Raw genomic sequence first — 19,780 nt, 5'->3', positions numbered from 1 at the left:
AGAGAGAGAGAGAGAGAGAGAGAGAGACCATAGGAAGAAGCCACTCCAAATAGGAATAGTGAGATTAGATGGCAAAATTATAAAAGTAGAGCAATAATATCTTTGTTTATTTTGTTTTGTTGCATGTTTGGGGAATAATATTTAAATGTTAAATATTTACAAAACATAAAATAAAATGTCATTTAGTAATATGAATGTGTGCCCCTACCTATCCAAACCCATACAGCATATCCTTTATTCCTTTAGTTCTCCGTCCCTTCAGATTAGTTAGGCTTTGCTGTAGAACTTTTAACTTCAGGAAAGGGATGTGACAATACAAGGCAGAGTGCTCTTTCTGCCTGTTTCTGGCCCTCAGTAAATAGAAAGGACTCATAGCATGGATAAAGTATTTTGGAAAAGATATCATGAGTCAGAGCAAATATTCCTCATCCCTTATGGGGCCTCAGACTAACAACAAACAAAATTTTCAGGTTGGAAGAAGAAATGAACATCAGAGATAAGCCATAAGAGAAAGTTTGGTGGTTGAAAACATGACTGTAAAATCCTTTGACACTCCTTCCATTGAAAAGAAGGGGTCTGCATCCCCTTGACCTAAATCTATATGTACTTTTGACTCCTTCAACCAGTGACAGAAATAATTTTGTGTGACTTCTAAGGCTATGTCATAAAAAATGATGCAGCTCCCACCTTATTTTCTAGAACGCCAGCTCTTAGTGCCAGGAACTGCCAGGTAAGAATTCTCAGTACACTGAGGCCACCATGCTCTGAGGAAGTCAAGCCAGATGGAAAGACCACACAGCAGGAGAACTGGTCAGCAGTCATACTCTTGAACTCATCCCAACCCAGACTCCAAACATGTGAATGGTCAAGTTTTCAGATGATTCCAGTACAAAGCTATTGAGTCACCTGCAGCCACTGAGTGTCCCCAGCCAAGACACCAGTCACCATCAAGCAGAGCTAGCCTGCCTGCTATTCCTGTCCAAATTCTGGACCCACTAAATTCTATGAAATTAATAAATTGTTGTTGAAGTTACTAAATTTTAAACTTAATTTGTTATGCAGTGATAGGAATCGTTCCTGTCTGTGAGCAAGTCCTCATGGATAATAAACTCAGATAATAAACTCATGTGTGGAATCTGGGAGAAAAGAGACTGGTATCCTTCTCCATAGTAAAGCCCCAGAAAGATAAAAGTCTCTAGAAGAAAACACTGTACAGGCATAGCTCATTTTATTGGGCTTTGTTTATTGCATCTCACAAATGTTACGGTTTTACAAACTGAAAGTTTGTGGCAACCCCGTGTTTATTGAGCAAGTCGACCAGCACTATTTTCCAACAGTATATGCGCCCTTTGTGTCTCTGTCTCACATCTTGATAATTCTCACAATATTTTAAACTTGCTGATTATGATTATATCTGTTATGGTGATTTGTGATCAGTGACCTTTGATGGTATAATAGTAAATATTTGGGGCACCACAAACAGTACCTATATAACATGGCCAACTTAATCAATAAATGTTGTGTGTATTCTGACTGCTCCACTAACTAGCTGTTTCTAGTCTCTCTCCCTCTCTGAGATTGTTCCCAGAGATACAATTATATTGAAATTAAGCTAATTAATAACCTTACAATGGCTTCTAATTGTTCAAATGAAAGGAAGAGTCACACATCTCTCACTTTAAATCAAAATAGAAATGATTCAGCTTAGTGAGGAAGGCATGTCAAAAGCTAAGACAGAAGGAAAGCTAGGCTTCTTGTGTGAAACAGCTGAGTTGTGAGCACAAAGGAAAAGTTCTTGAAGGAAATTAAAAGTGCTACTGCAGTGAACACATAAATGGTAAGATAGCAAAACAGCCTTCTTGCTAATATGGAGACCGTTTTGGTGATCTGAATAGAAAATCAAAGCAACCACAACATGCCCTTGAGCCAAAGCCTAATCCAGAGCAAGGCTCTAACTCTATTCAATTCTATGAAGGCAGAGAGAGGTGAGGAAGCTGCAGAAGAAATGTTTAAAGCTGGCAGAGGTCTAACTCTACTCAATTCTATGAAGGCAGAGAGAGGTGAGGAAGCTGCAGAAGAAATGTTTAAAGCTGGCAGAGGTTGATTCATGAGGTTTAAAAAAGCTCTATCCATAACGGAAACGTGCAAGGTAAGCAAAAGTGCTGATGTAGAAACTACAAGTTATCCTGAAAATCTGGCCAAGATAGGTGATGAAGGTGGATACACTAAACAAGAGATTTTAATGTGGACAAACAAAACTGACTTCTTATTTTTTTAATTTTACTTTAAGTTCTGGGATACACGTGCAGAACCTGCAGCTTTGTTACATAGGTATACATGTGCCATGGTGGTTTGCTGCACCTATCAATACATCACCTTGGTTTTAAGCCCCGCATGCATTAGGTATGTGTCCTAATGCTATCCCTCTTCTTGCCCCAACCCCGACAGGCCTCGGTGTGTGATATTCCCCTCCCTGTGTTCATGTGTTCTCATTATTCAACTCGCCACTTATGAGTGAGAACATGCGATTTTGGTCTGGTTTTCTGTTCCTGTGTTTTACTTTGCTGAGAATGGATGGTTTCCAGGGGCTTCATCTATGTCCCTGCAAAGGACATGAACTCATTCTTTCTTATGGCTGCATAGTTATTCCATGCTGTATATGTGCCACATTTTCTTTATCTAGGTCATCATTTATGGCATTTGGTGTTGGCTTCTCAGGTCTTTGCTATTGTAAATAGTGCTGCAATTAAGCATATGTGTGCATGTTGGTCTTTATAATAGAATGATTTGTAATCCTTTTGGGTATATACCCAGTAATGGGATTTGCCAGGTTCAAATGGTATTTCTGGTTCTAGATTCCATTGAGGAATCCACCACAGTGTCTTTCACAATGGTTTAACTAATTTATACTCCTACCAACATTGTAAAAGTGCATATTTCTCCACATCCTCCTCTAGCATCTGCTGTTTCCTGGCTTTAATGATCGCCATTCTGACTGCATGAGAGGTATTTCATTGTGGTTTTGATTTGCATTTTCATTCTAATAACCAATGATGATGAGCTTTTTTTCATATGTTTGTAGGCCGCATTACAGTTTTCTTGCTTAGGAGGGTCTATTCATATACTTATGTCCCCTTTTTGATAGGGTTTTTGTTTGTTTTTTCGCAATTTGTTTAATTCCTTGTAGATTTGTGGATATTAGACCTTTGTTGAATGGATAGATTGCAAAAATTTTCTCCCATTCTGTGAGTTGCCTGTTCACTCTGATGGTATTTTTTTTTTTTTTTTTTTTGGTTTGTTTGTTTGTTTTTGCTGTGCAGAAGCTCTTCAGTTTAATTAAATCCCATTTGTCAATTTTGGCTTTTGTTGCCATTGCTTTTGGTGTTTTAGTCATGAAGTCTTTGCCCATGCCTATGTCCTGAATGGTATGCCTAGGTTGTCTTCTAGGGTTTTTATGGTTTTAGGTCTTACATTTAAGTCTTTAATCCAGCTTGAGTTGAGTTGTATATAAGGTGTAAGGAAGAGGTCCAGTTTCAGTGACAAAAGTGCCTTCTATTGGAAGATGTCATCTAGGACTATCATAGCTAGAGAGAAGTCAATGCCTGGCTTCAAAACTTCAAAGGATAGGCTATCTTGTTAGGAGCTAATGCAGCTGGTACCTTCAAGTTGAAGCCAGTGTTCATTGACCATGCAGAAAATCCTAGGATCATTAAGAATTACGCTAAATCTACTCTGCCTGTTCTTTAGAAATAGAGTAACAAAGCCTGAATGATGGCACATTTGTTTGCAGCAAGGTTTACTAAATATTTTAGCTCACTGTTGAGACTTACTTCTCATTAAAAAGATTCTTTCAAAAATTACTGCTCATTGACAATTGACCTGGTCACCCAAGAGCCCTGATAGAGATGTGCAAGGAGATCCATGTTGTTTTCATGCCTGATAACACAGTATCATTTTGCAGCCCATGGATCAAGGAGACATTTCAACTTTAAGTCTTATTATTTAAGAAATACATTTTGTGAAGTTATAGCTGCAATATATAGTGATTCTTCTGAGAGATCTGGGAAAAGTCTGTTGAAAACCTCCTGGAAAGAATTCTCCATTTTAAATGTCATTAAAGACATTTGGGATTCAAGGGAGGAGTTCAAAATATTACCAGGAGCTTGGAAAAAGTTGATTCCAACCCTCACAGATGACTTTGAGGGGTTCAAGACTTCAGTGGAGGAAGTCACTCCCAATGTGGTGGAAATAGCAAGAGAACTAAAATTACAAGTGGAACATGAAGGTGTGACTGAATTGCTGCAATCTTATGACAAAACCTGAAGAGATGAGAAGTTGGTTCTTATGACTGAGTGAGGAAAATGGTCTCTTGAGATGGAATTTATGTCTGATGAAGATGCTGTGAACTCTGTTGAAATGACAACAATGGATGATCAAATATTACATAAACTTAGTTGATAAAGCACCAGTAGAGTTTGAAATGATTGACATTAATTTTGAAAGAAGTTCTAATGTAGGTAAAATGCTATTAAATGTTATCACATGCTACAGGGAAATATTTCATAAAAGAAAGAGTTGATCAATGCAACAAACTTCATTGTTTTATTTTAAGAAATTGCCACAACCACTCCAACATTCAGCAACCACCATCCTGATCAGTCAACAGCCATCAATATCAAGGCAAGACCCTCCACCAGCTGAAAGATTATGATTTACTGAAGGCTCAGAGGATGGTTAGCCTATTTTAGCAATAAAGTAATAAATGTATGTGCATTTATTTAGACACAGTGCTATTGCACATTTAATAGACTACAGTGTAAACATAACTTTTATATGCACTGGTGTATTACTCTAGTCTCACACTGCTATAAAGTACTACCTGAGACTGAGTAATTTAGAAAGAAAAGAGGTTTAATTAACTCACAGTTTCACAAACTGTACAGGAAGTATGGATGCATAGGCCTCAGAAAACTTTCAATCATGGCAGAAAGCAAAGGCGAAGCAGGCACATCTTCACATGACAGAAGAGAGCAAACATGGAGGGTGCTATACACTTATAAATAGCCAGATCTCATGAAAACTCCCTCACTATCAAGAGAACAGCAAGCGGGAAATCCACCCCCATTATCCAGTCACCTCCCACCAGACCCCTCCTCCAACAGTGCAGAGACAAAAATTCAAACCATATCATTCTGCCCCTTGCCCCTCCTAAATTTCATGTCCTTCTCACATTTCAATATACAATCATGTCTTCCCAACAGTTCCCCAAAGTCTTAACTCATTCCAGCATTAACTCAAAGTCCACAGTCCAAAGTCTCATCAGAGACAAAGCGAGTCCCTTCCACCTATGAGCCTGTAAAATCAAAACCAGTTAGTTACTTCCAGGATACAACAGGGGTACTGGCATTGGCTAAATATTCCCATTCCAAAAGGGAAAAATTGGTTAAAACAAATGGAGTACAGGTTTCATTCAAGTCCAAAACCCAACAGGGCAGTTATTAAATCTTAAAGCTCCAGAATAATCTCCTTTGAGTCCATGTCTCACATCTAGGCAACATTGATGCAAGGGGTGGGCTCTCATGGATTTTGGACTTCTCTGCCTCTGTGACCCTGCCCTGTGGCTGCTTTCACAAGCTGGCATTGAGTGCCTGCAGCTTTTCTAGGTCTATGGTGCAGGCTGTTGGTGGATCTACCATCCTGGGATCTGCAGGATGGTGGCCCTCTTCTCACAGCTCCACTAGGCAGTGACCCAGTGAGGAATCCGTTTGGGGCTCCAACCCCACATTTCCCCTCTGCACTGCCCTAAAAGAGGTTCTCCATGAGGGCTCTGCTTCTGCAGCAGACTTCTGCCTGGACATCCAGGCATTTTCATACACCTCCTAAAATCTATGCAGAGGCTCCCAAGCCTCAACTCTTGCCCTCTGCACACCCATAGGCTTAAGATCATGGAAAGTCACAAAGGCCTATGGCTTGCAGTCTCTGGAGCTGAAGCCAGAGACATATCTGGGCCCCTTATAGTCACAGCTGGAGCTGGAGAAGCTGGGATGCAGGGATCAGTGTCCTGAGGTTGTGCAGGGCAGCAGAGTCCTGCCTGGCCAGGAAACCATTCTTCCCTCCTAGGCCCCCAGCCCTCTGATGGAAGTGGCTAATGCAAAGATCTCTAAATGCCTTTGAGGTATTTTACCCACCCTTGGCTATCAACATTCACCTCCTCTTTACTTATGTAAATGTATTCAGTCAGCTTCAATTCCTCATAAGAAAATAGGTTCTTCTTTTCTACCAAATGGCCAGGCTGCAAATTTTCCAAAATTTTATACCATGCTTCCCTTTTAAATATAAGTTTCAGTTTCAGATTATCGCTTTGCTCCTGCATAACATAAGTGACCTTGGATCCAATTCCCAAAATGTTCCTCATTTCCATCTGAGACTTCCTCAGCTGGGATGTCATTTCCTGTATCACTATCGGCATTTTGGTCACAACAATTTAACAAATCTCTAGGAAGTTCCAAACTTTCCCTCATCTTCCTGTCTTCTTCTGAGCCCTCCAAACTGTTTTAACCTCTGCCCATTACCCAGTTCTAAAGTTGCTTGCATATTTTCAGGCATCTTTATAGCAAAGCCTCACCCTAGTTCCAACTTTCTGTCTTAGTCTGTTCTCACATTGCTGTAAAGACCTACCTGAGACTGGGTAATTCATAAAGAAAAGAAGTTTAATTGACTCTCAGTTATGTAGGCTGTATAGGAAGCATGGCTGGAGAGTCTTCAGAAAACTTTCAGTCATGGTGAAAGGCAAAGGAGAAGCAGATACATCTTCACTTGCCAGAGCAAGAGAGAGAGAACAGGAGGTGCTACGCACTTTTAAACAACCAGATCTCATGAGAACTCATTCACTGTCACAAGAACAGAAAGGGGGAAATCCGCCCCCAAGATTTAATTGCTTCCCAACAGGCCCCTCCTCCAACACTGGGGATCACAATTCCACAAATCCAAGCTATATCTACTGGGAAACAAAAACTTCACATGACACACTTTATTGTGATATGCACATTATTGTGGTGGCCTGGAATGGAACCTACAATATCTCTGAGGTATGCCTGTAGTATGTTCAGGCAGCAAGAGTTAGCAATCAGCTCACAAAGTTGTCCTGTTCTCTGTGGCCCTGGTTCCGCAGGCTGCTCCCTACATACCCTGAGTAGCATGAAGGTAGTAGAGAGGACTAGGGTTTTCAGAGCCTGTGGATGTTCACCAGATGGGGCCACAGATTCTTTTGTGCCAGCTCAGCTCTGCAAATCCTATACATAACTGTGAAGTGAAGTGATAGCCCTACAAATAATGGATTCATTTTCTGTCACCCTGTGAAATGAGAGTATAAGACAGAAATATTATTGAATCATAGTAAAATTAAGAAAACAACCTTTCTTATACAACCAAGTGTATGCACTGAGATTCATTCTCACTCCTTATGCCAGCAAGTATTACTGTATTTTTTTTCCCCAAAAGTCTAATTCAGGTTAATCTTCCAGTGTTACCAGTTGTCTGATCACCAGTATTATCAGTTCCTTAATCAAGTATCTTTAATCTTCCACCATTGTCAACTTAACAAATACTGAACTCCTTGGCATAGACTTCTATCACCACCGTCCTAACTACATATGCAGCCCATCTCGTAACACCCTCTAGTAAAACTCCCCATACCATTAAACTTCTCCTCACTCCCACACATGCAATATTCTTTCTGACTTCTAGGACTTTTCTGTGTTATTTCCCTTCCTAGAATGTCCTTCTTCCTTTCCCAAAACTGCGTTGTGTGATCCTAGAGCTTATAACAAACTCCTATTCATCCATCAAGAACCAGCACCAAAATTATCTCATTTGTAAAAGTTTAGCCATTATGCCCAGGCAAAGCAGAGTTAGTTTAGCTATTCCTTTGTTAGTGCCTCCACAGCATATTTTTTATATTTCAGTTCTAACCCTTCTTATAAAGCATTGTAATTATTTATTTGTATTTCTCTCCCTCTTAAAATTCTGGGCTCCATGAGGGCAATGCATTCATCAAGGTTAGAATGATGATTGTTAAAATACCGGCACCCAATGAATCATGCCTCTCTGTAGTCCTCTCCCACATTGACTTAAAGTTTTGCTATATGATTTGGTTTGGGACAAATTATTGCCAATAGAACACTGGCAAAGGTAATGCATGCAGAGGTTTTAAAAATGTTAATGAGTGGAGGCTTGCCTTTCTTCTTGAAAAAGTCTTGGCTAGCATGCTGGAGACACATGGCTCTGCAAATTCTTCATCCTGGACTGGTCAGCTTCCATACGACTTGCCAACTGACCATAAACCCATGAGTGAGTCTGGCCAGTGCCTAGAGAATAAAAGATGACCCATTTCAGTGGAGCCCTGTCTAAATTGCTAACACACAGATCAGTTTTAGTCTTATGCCACTATGTTTAAGGTTATTCATTATAGAGCTAGACTGATACAGTTGAAGAATTTAGAGCATCTTAGTGGCTTAACACAATGACATTTATGTCTTAAGTTACAGTCCAATGTAAGTTGATGGTGGTGGGAAGAATCCTTCAGGAACCCAGGCTCATTTCTTCTGGAGATTCCTCTCTCTTCTAAGTCCTAGGAGTCTTTTTTATTTTTTTATGTTTTTATACTTTATTTATTTATTTATTTATTTGGAGATAGGTTCTCAATCTGTCGCCCAGGCTGGAGTCCAGTGGCACAATCTCGGCTCACTGCAACCTCTGCCTTCCAGGTTTAAGTGATTATTCTGCCTCAGCCTCCTGAGTAACTGGGACTACAGGCACACACCACCACACCAGTCTAATTTTTGTATTTTTAATAGAGACGGGGGTTCACCATGCTGGGCAGACTGGTCTCGAACTCCTGACCTCATGATTCGCCTGCCTCAGCCTCCCAAAGTGCTGGGATTATAGGTGTGAGCCACTGCACCCGTCTGGTCCTTGGAGTCTTATTCATTTCTGCATCAGATGGGAAACAGAAAGAGAATCATACATGGGATATATTTGTAGGGTGGTTCTGAAGGAGGCATGTAACATATCCACCTTCATTCTGCTAGCCAGAACATGATAAAGGAGACTGGAAAATGCCATCCAGCTGTGTGCCCTGAAAAAGGAGAACATATTGGTATGGACTAATAGTCACTGCCACAGGCAAAAATGTTTGATTGCACTGTGTATATTCCCCAGTGCCTAGCAAAATGCCTGGTTTATAATAAATGCTTAGTAGATGCTTATGGAATGAGTGGGTGAAATAGTAATGTTGTAGTCCTATTAAGGATTAGGTGTAAGAATTAAGCATGAAGGACATTTATCTCATCCAAGCTCGTCTCTTAAAATCTTTGAAGCATGAACTTTATGGTAGAGCACTTACCAATTTAAAAACCAAGGCAACAAATGGATGTTAATATTTTGCTGTGTCTGAATTCCTAATACTGAGATGATGACATTACAGTTTTTTCTTATCCTGAAATTTGTAAGAATTTAAAAATTCAAATTTAAAAGAACAAATTGAAAGTATATTTAACATTGTCTTCAATTCCTCAAATCTTCATGTATGTATGTGTATACGTATATATACACAGTATATTTTAAGTATATATAACATTAGTGCACTATCCAACCAAATTACCACTAACTTCAGCACTATTGTATGATATATAAGTAACGTAATTAGAAATTCCATACACTATTATCATACAATATAATTTGCACTGTAATGTATGATTTATAAGTATACTGTTAAAAAGTCAAAAAGTTCTTATTCTCTTATTGATCATTTAAATTTCAGAGCACTTTCATTCTCCTATCAGGTATAAAATTCTAGAATTCTTCAATTCTCTATTAAAACATATACATTAGAGGTATCCTTCATTTTTCTCTACTTACTCATCAGTCAAATAAATATACATCAAGCTTCCTTAATCAAACTTCCAAGAATAGTCCCTTCTGTATTTTATTTTACCTGAGAAATGGGAACGTGTGTAAATAGACTATAAGGTATAGTCTCTGAACACCAAGCATCTAGGCAGAGAAGATGCAGTGGGATCCAGGCAGCCTTTAACCCACTGAGCCACAGGGTTGGACATGAGGAGACAACCGGAAGCCTCCCTTTATGTGCTAATATTATCTTCACTGTTTGCCAATTATAGTTCATTAATATATTTTAAGGTAATCAGTGTATAATTTCTCCAAGCATTCTAATGTGTAATGCACACAAAAGGATTGAGTTAATTATTATCACCTTGACCTGAAAGAGTATCTTAGATTATCAAGCCTACTAGCAGGAGCTTTAGAGAAAGGGATAGCTTATAGGAATATTTTGGTGAGAAAGAGAAGAGGTGAGATGTATCACAGGAGTGTGCACTGCAAGTCATGTCCATGAAGGGTCACCAGAGAGCAGGAGGAAGACCCTGGACACCCAAAGGGTGGCACCAGGACCCCTATGATCCTGGCTATGCCATCCTCTAGAGAAAATGAAACACTAAGAATCACAGGGGCAAGTACAAAGATTCTAGAGACCACAGGCTAATTGGACAAGTGGAAGGCAGAATATGGAGACAATGCTGTTGGTTGAGAACAAGGAATATGTGGAATAGAGACAAGAAGTAAAGCAAAGCATGGGACACAGTTTGAGTGGGGTTGGTTAGACTTATTCATTGACATACTTATTCTTTGGTTCAGATTGTAGACTTTCTTTTTTAGGGGCAGGGTTTTGCTCTGTCACCCAGACTGAAGTTCAGTGGCATGATCATGGCTTCACTGCAGCCTCAAACTCCTGGACCCAAGTGATCCTCTTGCATCAGTCTCCCGAGTAGTTGGGACTACAAGTATGCACCACAGCGTCCCCCTAATTTTTTAATTTTTTTAGAGATTAGGACTTACTGTGTTGCCCAGGCTGGTCTCAACCTGCTGGCTTCAAGTTATCCCCCTATCTCAGCCTCCCAAAGTGCTGGGATTACAGGCATAAGCCACAGCACCCAGCAAATCCTAGACTTTTTTCCCCACAACATTGCCCTTAAACATCTCCAGGGTATACTTTCTGAGCTTAAATTTAGACCATACCTATGACATTAACTTGTCAATTCAGTGAAGGGAAAGTAACCCAGTTAAATCAAGGAAAAGTTTTTTTACAGCATGTATCTGTGGTTTGTACAAAGTTTTTACTTTTGACTGGCTATTTTGATGTTGTTAGAAATAGTGAGGATCCACTTCTAGAGACACTGGATATTAGAAACTGTTTTGATGACAGTAGTATCACTCTAAAGTTAGAGATATAGCCCATCCCTGGTTTCCTCACTATTCAATTCACTTGCAAAAGGACTCTGCAGAACAGATTAACAGTACATTGTTCTGTAATTCTCTGGTTACTCTAACAGGGTCTGGGTAAATTTGTAGAGAAATGCAAACCAGCTTGAGGCAGCACTGCCCAATTTGATCAAAACTAAATGCAACCATCGTGGGTTCGAGTTTGGTGGTCCAAAACATTGGAATGTTTCAAAGACATCTAAATGCAATGCCAGTGTTGTTTTATTTGGTTTGGGGTTTGCTATCCCTTTATGTTAAACAGGAGTTCAGAAAAATTGCACAAAAGACTCACTGTTTTCATGAATGCCTCCATACCAAGTAGCCAATGTTACTGATAAATGAAAACATCAAATAAACATGAACAAAGTCTTTACTCACCTATCTCCTGAACTAAGAGGAAGTCGAGGCTGAAGCACACTTGATCTTTATTTAGCATCCTACCTAACAATAGAAATTCTATCTTAGGAAGTAGATTCTTGAGCCTCAGAATAGGAGTCTAGATTCTGAGCTTCATATTCACCTGTATTCTCCTGCAGTGTCCCATACAGTACCTGTGTCAAGTCCTTCTTGTATCAAGCCTCTCTTTGAGGCTAGACCGGAAGTTGCATTTAACACTATTCAGATCTTCCTAAGGAAGATACAGGAATTATACACTCTCTTTGAACCCTGGAGAGAGATATTACACTATAATACAGGAGGAGGAGAAATTTAGTTCAGAATCCAGATCTGCAAATTATACATTTGTGATTCACCAAAACATATTCTTCTAATGAACTATTTTTAAATGTTTTGTTTGTTTAGCGCATATAGCAAAATACAGTCTTGTCAATCAAGACAGACTTCAAACTGCTTCAGCCCGTTAGAAACGTTTCATTAATAACATGTGTTTACCATTGAGAGAAGTAGGCTTCGTGTGCTAAGATTTTGTTTGTCAGTCATTCATTGGAACCCCACTGTTAATAGCATACAATGGTTTGTGGTTATGCCACAATTTAACCCAGGTTTAAAAATACAAACTAGAGCCCTGGTGGTCTAGAAGGAAAAGGGAGTAAGTGAAGGATTGGCTCAACCTGCTTTGTGGGCTAGTGGCTTGGAATGCTTTACAAACTAATCAAATTTATTGACTATGATCCTGAAAAAAAAAAATCACATGCTGGGGTATGCATCCTGGTTTGACTGCAGTTTGGTGAGGTTCTGAATGTCTGAAGGGGGAAACAAGGCAACTATTTGGCATTCCTTTCCCCAAAGACAAATTAGAAACAGATATCACAGAATATGAGATTTTCTTCAGCAGCCTAATAAGAAAAGAGATTTTCCTCTATAGTTGTAATTCTATTGTATGTTAAGTATAGGTAAACAGAATTAGTATGGTGTTAGGCTGAATAGGTAATCACAATTCTATTAATTCAGTAATTTGAGCATCAAGGTTCTAAATACAGCAGATTAAAAAAAGGTTTAGCATGTAATACAGTTTACCTTAATAGGACTGTCTGAAGAGGACTTGGGATTATACGTGCTAGCTGTATTTCATGTATAGCATACATACAACCTGAGGAGAAAAATTTACATTTTACACAGGTCTGTGTATAATGTCGATTTAAAATACAATAAAACATAGTATCTACAATAATCGGAAGAAGATGCCTTTGTGTTTAATAAGCACCTCAGTTGTGCGGAAGCAAAATGAAGCACAAATAGTGGCTATATAATTTATTTATGAAATCTCATAGTCATAGAAATTACACCAGGATCCTGAACATTTGTGAAATTGTATATCACATGTGCCTAAAACCAATTTTCCAGTTGCTTGCAATTTATACTTTTAAAATATTTGTAGTTCAAAATAAAATAGATCACATTCAGAGAAAATGTAACCCATAAAATATTATGTTAGGTAGTCATTATCTCTTTACACATTCCTGGAGGAAGATTTAGTAATTTAAAGCATTTTAATGATTTAAGTTTGTTTTCCTTTCTTTACATCACTTTTTATTTAAGAACATATCTAGAGAAAAAAACTTTACTATTAAAAGAGCCATTTTCAAAGTTCCAAGTACTTAGAAAGTGAAAGATTATAAGAGACAACATCTGTTAAACTCATATATTACATTTTCAAAAGCTAAAGCTGGTATTCACTTAGTCCACAAGTATACACTGTGCATATACTCTATGTGCAGCAATATGTCAGGGGCAACAAAGGCCATAAAGATGAATAAAAACAGACCTACCTTTGAGGAGCTAGTATACAAACAATGGTTCTTAAATTCTTCAGTGTCTGACAGAGTAACATTTCGATCTCTCATTTTTATATGATTCTTAATTTAGAATTTCTTAATGCAAAATCATGATTTTGTGTGATTCTTAGAAATATTTCCTATGATACTGTTGTTTTAGTAGGACTTTGCATATAACCAACTTTTTCTATAATTAACTACGATGAAAACATAAAAAGGGCACAAATATATTTTGGGTAATTGGACCTTTCTCCAGGAAATATGGGAGTCAACACAGCCAGATGATGAACCTGGAGGCTGCTGGAGATGCTAAGCAGCAAAAGGACCTTTGATGTGCAGGCTGAAAGAGAAGCTTCCAGAAACTGTGTCCTCTGCTTAAACTCTGACCAGACCACAAATACAGTCCACTTTAATCTTTACTTCTAGCTGGTCTACCATAAAACAGCATTTTGAGGTTGTGAAATGTTTAATAATATGACAGGAATTTATTTTGTCTTATGAGGAAAACAATCATTTCACCAAATTGCTTTAGAGCCAAGATTTTTTAAAATATGCCTTATTTGCAAGATTTCACATAGTAAATTCAATTTGCCGAGGAATCTCCATTCATTCACGTTATTACACAGAGAACGTGATTTCTTTGTTTGCTTGTTTGCTTCTTCCAACAAAATCTTACACTGGATTTTAATTCTAGCATTAAATATTAGGTATTAAAATAATACCATCTCATGCCCTGATTTTCTTTAAATAAAAATATCACTGATTATAGAATCTTACAACTCAGGGCCTGAGAAAATTCTTAAAATAATACCTTTCAGTGCCATCCTCACTGTGCTGTTGAAAACTGAAAATTGATTTTCTGATTGATTATTTTCAGAACACTGATGGTTTCCTGAAGGAACCTGTGGCTAGTGTCAATTTTACATGGATATTATACAGTACTCTTATTATTCTAACCATTTTTTGCTAACATTTTCACATTGTTTCAATCAACAGATGGTAATTTCTATGACACTCTGAGGGTAACTGTTGTTTTTCCAACATTACAATTACAAAGGGAAAGTTGAAAAAATATATTAAGGCTTCTAGGAGTTTGATTCAAACAGCTCAATAGTGCTGGGAATCCCAATCTTTCTGTTCATGGAACTGGATCACCATTTAAAGCTTAATCTAGCATTGTTCTTGCCTTACAGCTTTGCCTAATTAAATTAAAAACATCCATTCATCAAAAGACATTAAAAGAATAAAAGGGCAAACTACAAAGTGGAAAATTTTATATATATAGAATGTATGTTACATACAGAGTACCAAAAACATTCGTATCTAGCACATATAAAGAACTCTGGCAAATCAACAGGAAAAATGCAGACAACTCAATAGAGGAATAGGTAAAACACTTGAACAGGTACTTCATAAAGGAAGACATTCAAATGGCCAATAAACATACTCCCATATTGTCAAGTTCATTAGCCATCAAGGAAATGCAAATTAAACCACAATGAAATATCACTAAATAATAAAGACAAAAAATTCCAAGTTGGCAAAGATACAAGGCAACTTAAATCTTAATATGCAACTGGTAGTGATGTGGATTGATACAACCATGTTGGAAAAAAACTGGCAGTATCAACGAATCTTTAGGTATACATACATATATATTCAACAAAAATACATATTTGAGTTTACCAAAAGACTTAACTGGAATATTTATAGCAGCACTTTTGTAATAGCTCCAAACAAAACTGGAAACTATCAAGATGTCTACCAACAGTAGAGTGTATAAATAAACTGTGCCATATTTACTCAATAGATTTTATAATACATCTGTGAGAATGAACAGTCTACAAGCATATGCAACAATTGGATAAATCTTGCAAACAGAATATTCAACAAAAAATGTCAGGCACAAAAGAATACCTAATGTATTCATGTAAATTACACACAGAGTAATTGGCTTAATTTATAAAATCGAGCTATACTGTTAGAAGTCAAAATAATGACTAATCTTTTGACTAGAAAGGAGCATAGGAAGGTTTCTAGTGTGTTGGTTATGTTGGTTTGCTTGTTTGTTTTGTCTGTTTTATATGGTTGTCAGTTTCAGAGGTCTGTTCAGTTTGTGAAAAATTCATCCAGGTGTGCTTAAGATAAATATACATTTCAATATGTATTTTTATATCCATTAGTTTTATAATAACTTTGTCTCTTCATATTGCTTAGGAAAATAGTTGTGATATATCTTGTAGGTATCAAAGTAATAATCATGAAAAACGAACTTGATCACTAACAAAATGAAATGTATAGACGTCTAGTTCATTTCTTCTTTAGCCAGCTTGCTTCCTTCCTTTCTTGCTTTGATTTATTTATGTAGTGAAAAGGAGCCATTAAACATACTTTGTCTAATTTTTGGAAACAACGTTGTACCAACTCTCCTAGGGAGATAGTGTAGTTAGCTAGACCTTCATATACTGGCTGCTGTTTAAAACCAAGGCAGACGTGAAAGTAGATCCTTGTGGTGAAGGATATGACAAAGGAGAAGCAGGGCTGAAATATAAATATTTTCTACCTGTTTCTACTCCTTGACAAGGAGATGAGACTAACATCCTTATTCCATAAAAAGTCTTTAGCACCTTAACACAGGGAATCTACCAAGTTAATGCTTTCTAACTCAACAGACCTACTTAATCTACTCTGCACAAAGATAAGTAATAATGCACTGAACAGCAAGGCATAAAAAATTAGTATTTTTTTCAAGTTTTATAACAAAAGCAATTGTGCAGAACATCTACTACTCTATCATTATTTAACTTGCTAATGGGTTTCATGAAAACCCAAATAGCTAAATCCAATGTCTCAATCACATTTCAGGGAAAGACATTCATATGTCTTTAATCCCTGGAGGTACTGACAGAATGTTGTGGTGATGAGTGTTGGTTTGGCGTGATTAGAGATTTCATATTGGCTTTAAATGTCTTTATCCACAAATTCCTCTCACTTAGCTCTTTTGAGTGGTTAAGTAGAGACCTGTTTCTATACCCAAAAGTCAAAATAATAGTACTGATTTTTCAAAAAAAGATCTTACTCTTTTAAGAATAAACCTAGAAGTTACAAATTAGGAAAATAAAAAGTATCTTTGACATTTCTTGTATTCCAAAATTTCTACAAACATCCTCTTCTCCTAAAATGTTACTCAGCTATTGCACAAATGTAGGTGACACTAACACAAGAAAATAAATCCAAAATTGCAGTGACTTGACGTAAGAGTTTATTTTTCACTTATTTGAAATGTTGATGTTCCACCTAGAGATGGTGACTGATTTTCTTCCACGTGGTGATTCAGAGACCTAGGATCCTTCCATTAGATCCACCACCGCAGGAGCTGATCTCCATTATCCACAATAAGCTGCGGGAAAGGGAAACAGTGTAAAAGACATATCTTCTTCTTAAAAGCCATCCCTGAAATGAACCATACACCTTGTGCTCATAGTCCATCATAGATGACTAAACGTATGGCTGCTTCAAGATGCAAAGAGAAGGGCTTGGGAAATGTGGCCATCTGTGCCATAACTGTCTTCACCCAAACATCAATAGTGAATTTTAATATCAGACAAGGTGATACGGAAATTAAGGCTTGATATTCCAGCTAAATATGGACGAGGAAGTACCTCAGGGAAAGGTAGAGGTTAGAATAAGAAATTTGTGGCTGATTATGATTGTTATCCTCTACTTAAGACCAGATGAAATATTCATAGCAACATATTCATTAGTATGAACCCAACAAGTATTCATAGAACATCTATTAAATGCCAAGGCATGGACTTTGGCTCTATGGATAGGACAGTAAACAAAATATACAAACTCCCCGTCCCTATGAAGCATACATTTTGTGTGTGTGTGTGTTTGTGTGTGTGTGTGTGTGTGTGTGTGAGAGAGAGACGGAGTTTCGCTCTGTCGCCCAGGCTGGAGTGCGGTGGCGCTATTTCGGCTCACTGCAAGCTCCGCCTCCCGCGTTCACGCCATTCTCCTGCCTCAGCCTTCCGAGTAGCTGGGACTATAGGCGCCCGCCACCACGCCCGGCTAATTTTTTTGTATTTAGTAGAAACGGGGTTTCACCATGTTAACCAGGATGGTCCCTATCTCCTGACCTCTACCATCTTGGCCTCCTAAAGTGCTGGAATTACAGGCGTGAGCCACCGCGCTCGGCAGAAGCAAACATATTAAAGCAGGAATCAAAAAATTAGCAAATACACAAATAGGTATATTTAGTGTCATGTAGGAATACGGGCTATGATGAAAAGTAAAAGTAAGGGGATTGTGAATGACAGAAGTCATATTTTCAATGGGAAGTTCAGGCAGGACCACTCCAGGGAGGTGAGGGAGTAGCTGGGTAGGATACCTAGGTGAAAAGCAAGGCCCTCAAGTGAAAGCAAGTTTGACCTTTCCAAGGAACAGCGGAGTCACTGATTCCATTTTAATAGTGCTGCATAGGCCAATTCATGCGGGGCTCTAAGGAAAGAAGCATGGGAAGTGAAAGGAGGATGGATTTCAGTGCTAAAAGACATGATTCAAAAATAGAGTCTGCCACTTACCTCTGGAATGATTTTTTAGCAAATCATTTGACCTCTGATTTTTTCATTAGCAAAATGAGTATATGTACCTCACTGAATTGTGACGAGGTTTATATGAGATAATACAAATAAGTCATTGCTACTACATAGCACACAGCAGACATTCATTAAATATTAATCATTCATCCTTTTACACATAGTCCTGAGGTAGTGAGTTTAAGAAAAATCTTGTTTGCCTCTTTTCATTCTTTCTCAAGATGGGAAGCTTTTATGTCTATCCATCATGAATTTATGAAATTATTTTCCTATCTCAGAGAGCTGGTCTTGCTTCACAATGATGAAGATGATGACAAGCAGAGAGTGATCAGCTATTCTAGAAGATGCAGATTAACACAGACATCCACCCATTTGTGGACTTTTCCTTTATAGTTTACATCATGTTTATACATTTCATAATTTGGGAAAAGCCGGAAGTTCATGCTATGAACCACAGTTTCAAGGTCGAACTTGTAAGTCAGCCACCTCTCCCATCTCATTCCATCTGTTCTCATTATTCATTCACTTAATTTAAGGGCAGGCTGTGGTCATTTGGAGAAGCATTGGTGAAAGATAAGATCATGCAGTTACTTCTTCTTGCACTGATCTTTATGGATTCTGTGACTTGAACATGGCTGAGAAATTTCTGCATTCCTTAGTACATCGGTTGTTTGGTTTAGTCTAAATACATAACTAAAAGCCCTACTGTGTTCCCACTGAAACAGATCTGTATTAGCCCACACACCAAGGTCCGAATCACTTGGTGTGCATTGCTTCACATGCTATTTTGAGAGAACACACCTTCTCTTTTCTTTTTCTTTTTTTTCTTTTGAGATGGAGTCTCACTCTGTTGCCCAGGCTGGAGTGTAGCAGCAGGATCTCAACTCATTGCAACCTCCACCTCCCCATTTCAAGCAATCCTCCCACCTCAGCCTCCTGAGTAGCTGGGATTACAGGCGCCCACCACCATGTCCAGCTAATTTTTGTATATTTAGTAGAGACGGGGTTTCACCATGTTGGCCAGGCTAGTCTCAAACTCCTGACCTCAGGTGATCCACCTGCCTTAGCCTCCCAAAGTGCTAGGATTACAGGCGTGAGACACAGTGCCCGGCCACGCTTTCCCTTTAGAATCTATTCATCATCATAGTGTATGTGTGTTCTAAATGTGTCTGTTTGACTTAGTCTTTTTGACAGTAATCTATTCAAACCATTTCTCCCTCCTTTACAAGTCCTCAGATCCTTGGGGCAGATCTCAGCATTTTCCATCTTTAAGGAAGCCCCTAGTCACTCTCAAGAGTACAATGCACCACAGGTAATTAAACATTTAAATATTTTCTTTGCACCTGTAGTCACCTACATCCTAGAGGCCTGGTTGTAAATCTCTTCATAGTAGTTTTATTATGTGAGTAGCACTTGAGATATGTTTATAGAGTTGTTTTGCCTAGATTTTATAATCACAAATTCATCTGACTTGCTTGGAGTGAAATCAGATCTTTCTTTCTCCTTGAACATAACTTTCCTATCTCCAGGTCTCCCATGTTTCAGACACTGAAAAATATGTTGGAGCCACCTCATAGGAACAAACAGACTATCTAAGAGTGTCATCAT

The sequence above is a fragment of the Rhinopithecus bieti genome, unplaced genomic scaffold, assembly GCF_001698545.2.
Source record: "Rhinopithecus bieti isolate Rb0 unplaced genomic scaffold, ASM169854v2 scaffold_39317, whole genome shotgun sequence".
Classification (NCBI taxonomy): Eukaryota; Metazoa; Chordata; class Mammalia; order Primates; family Cercopithecidae; genus Rhinopithecus; species Rhinopithecus bieti.
This window is presented reverse-complemented; position numbering follows the sequence as displayed.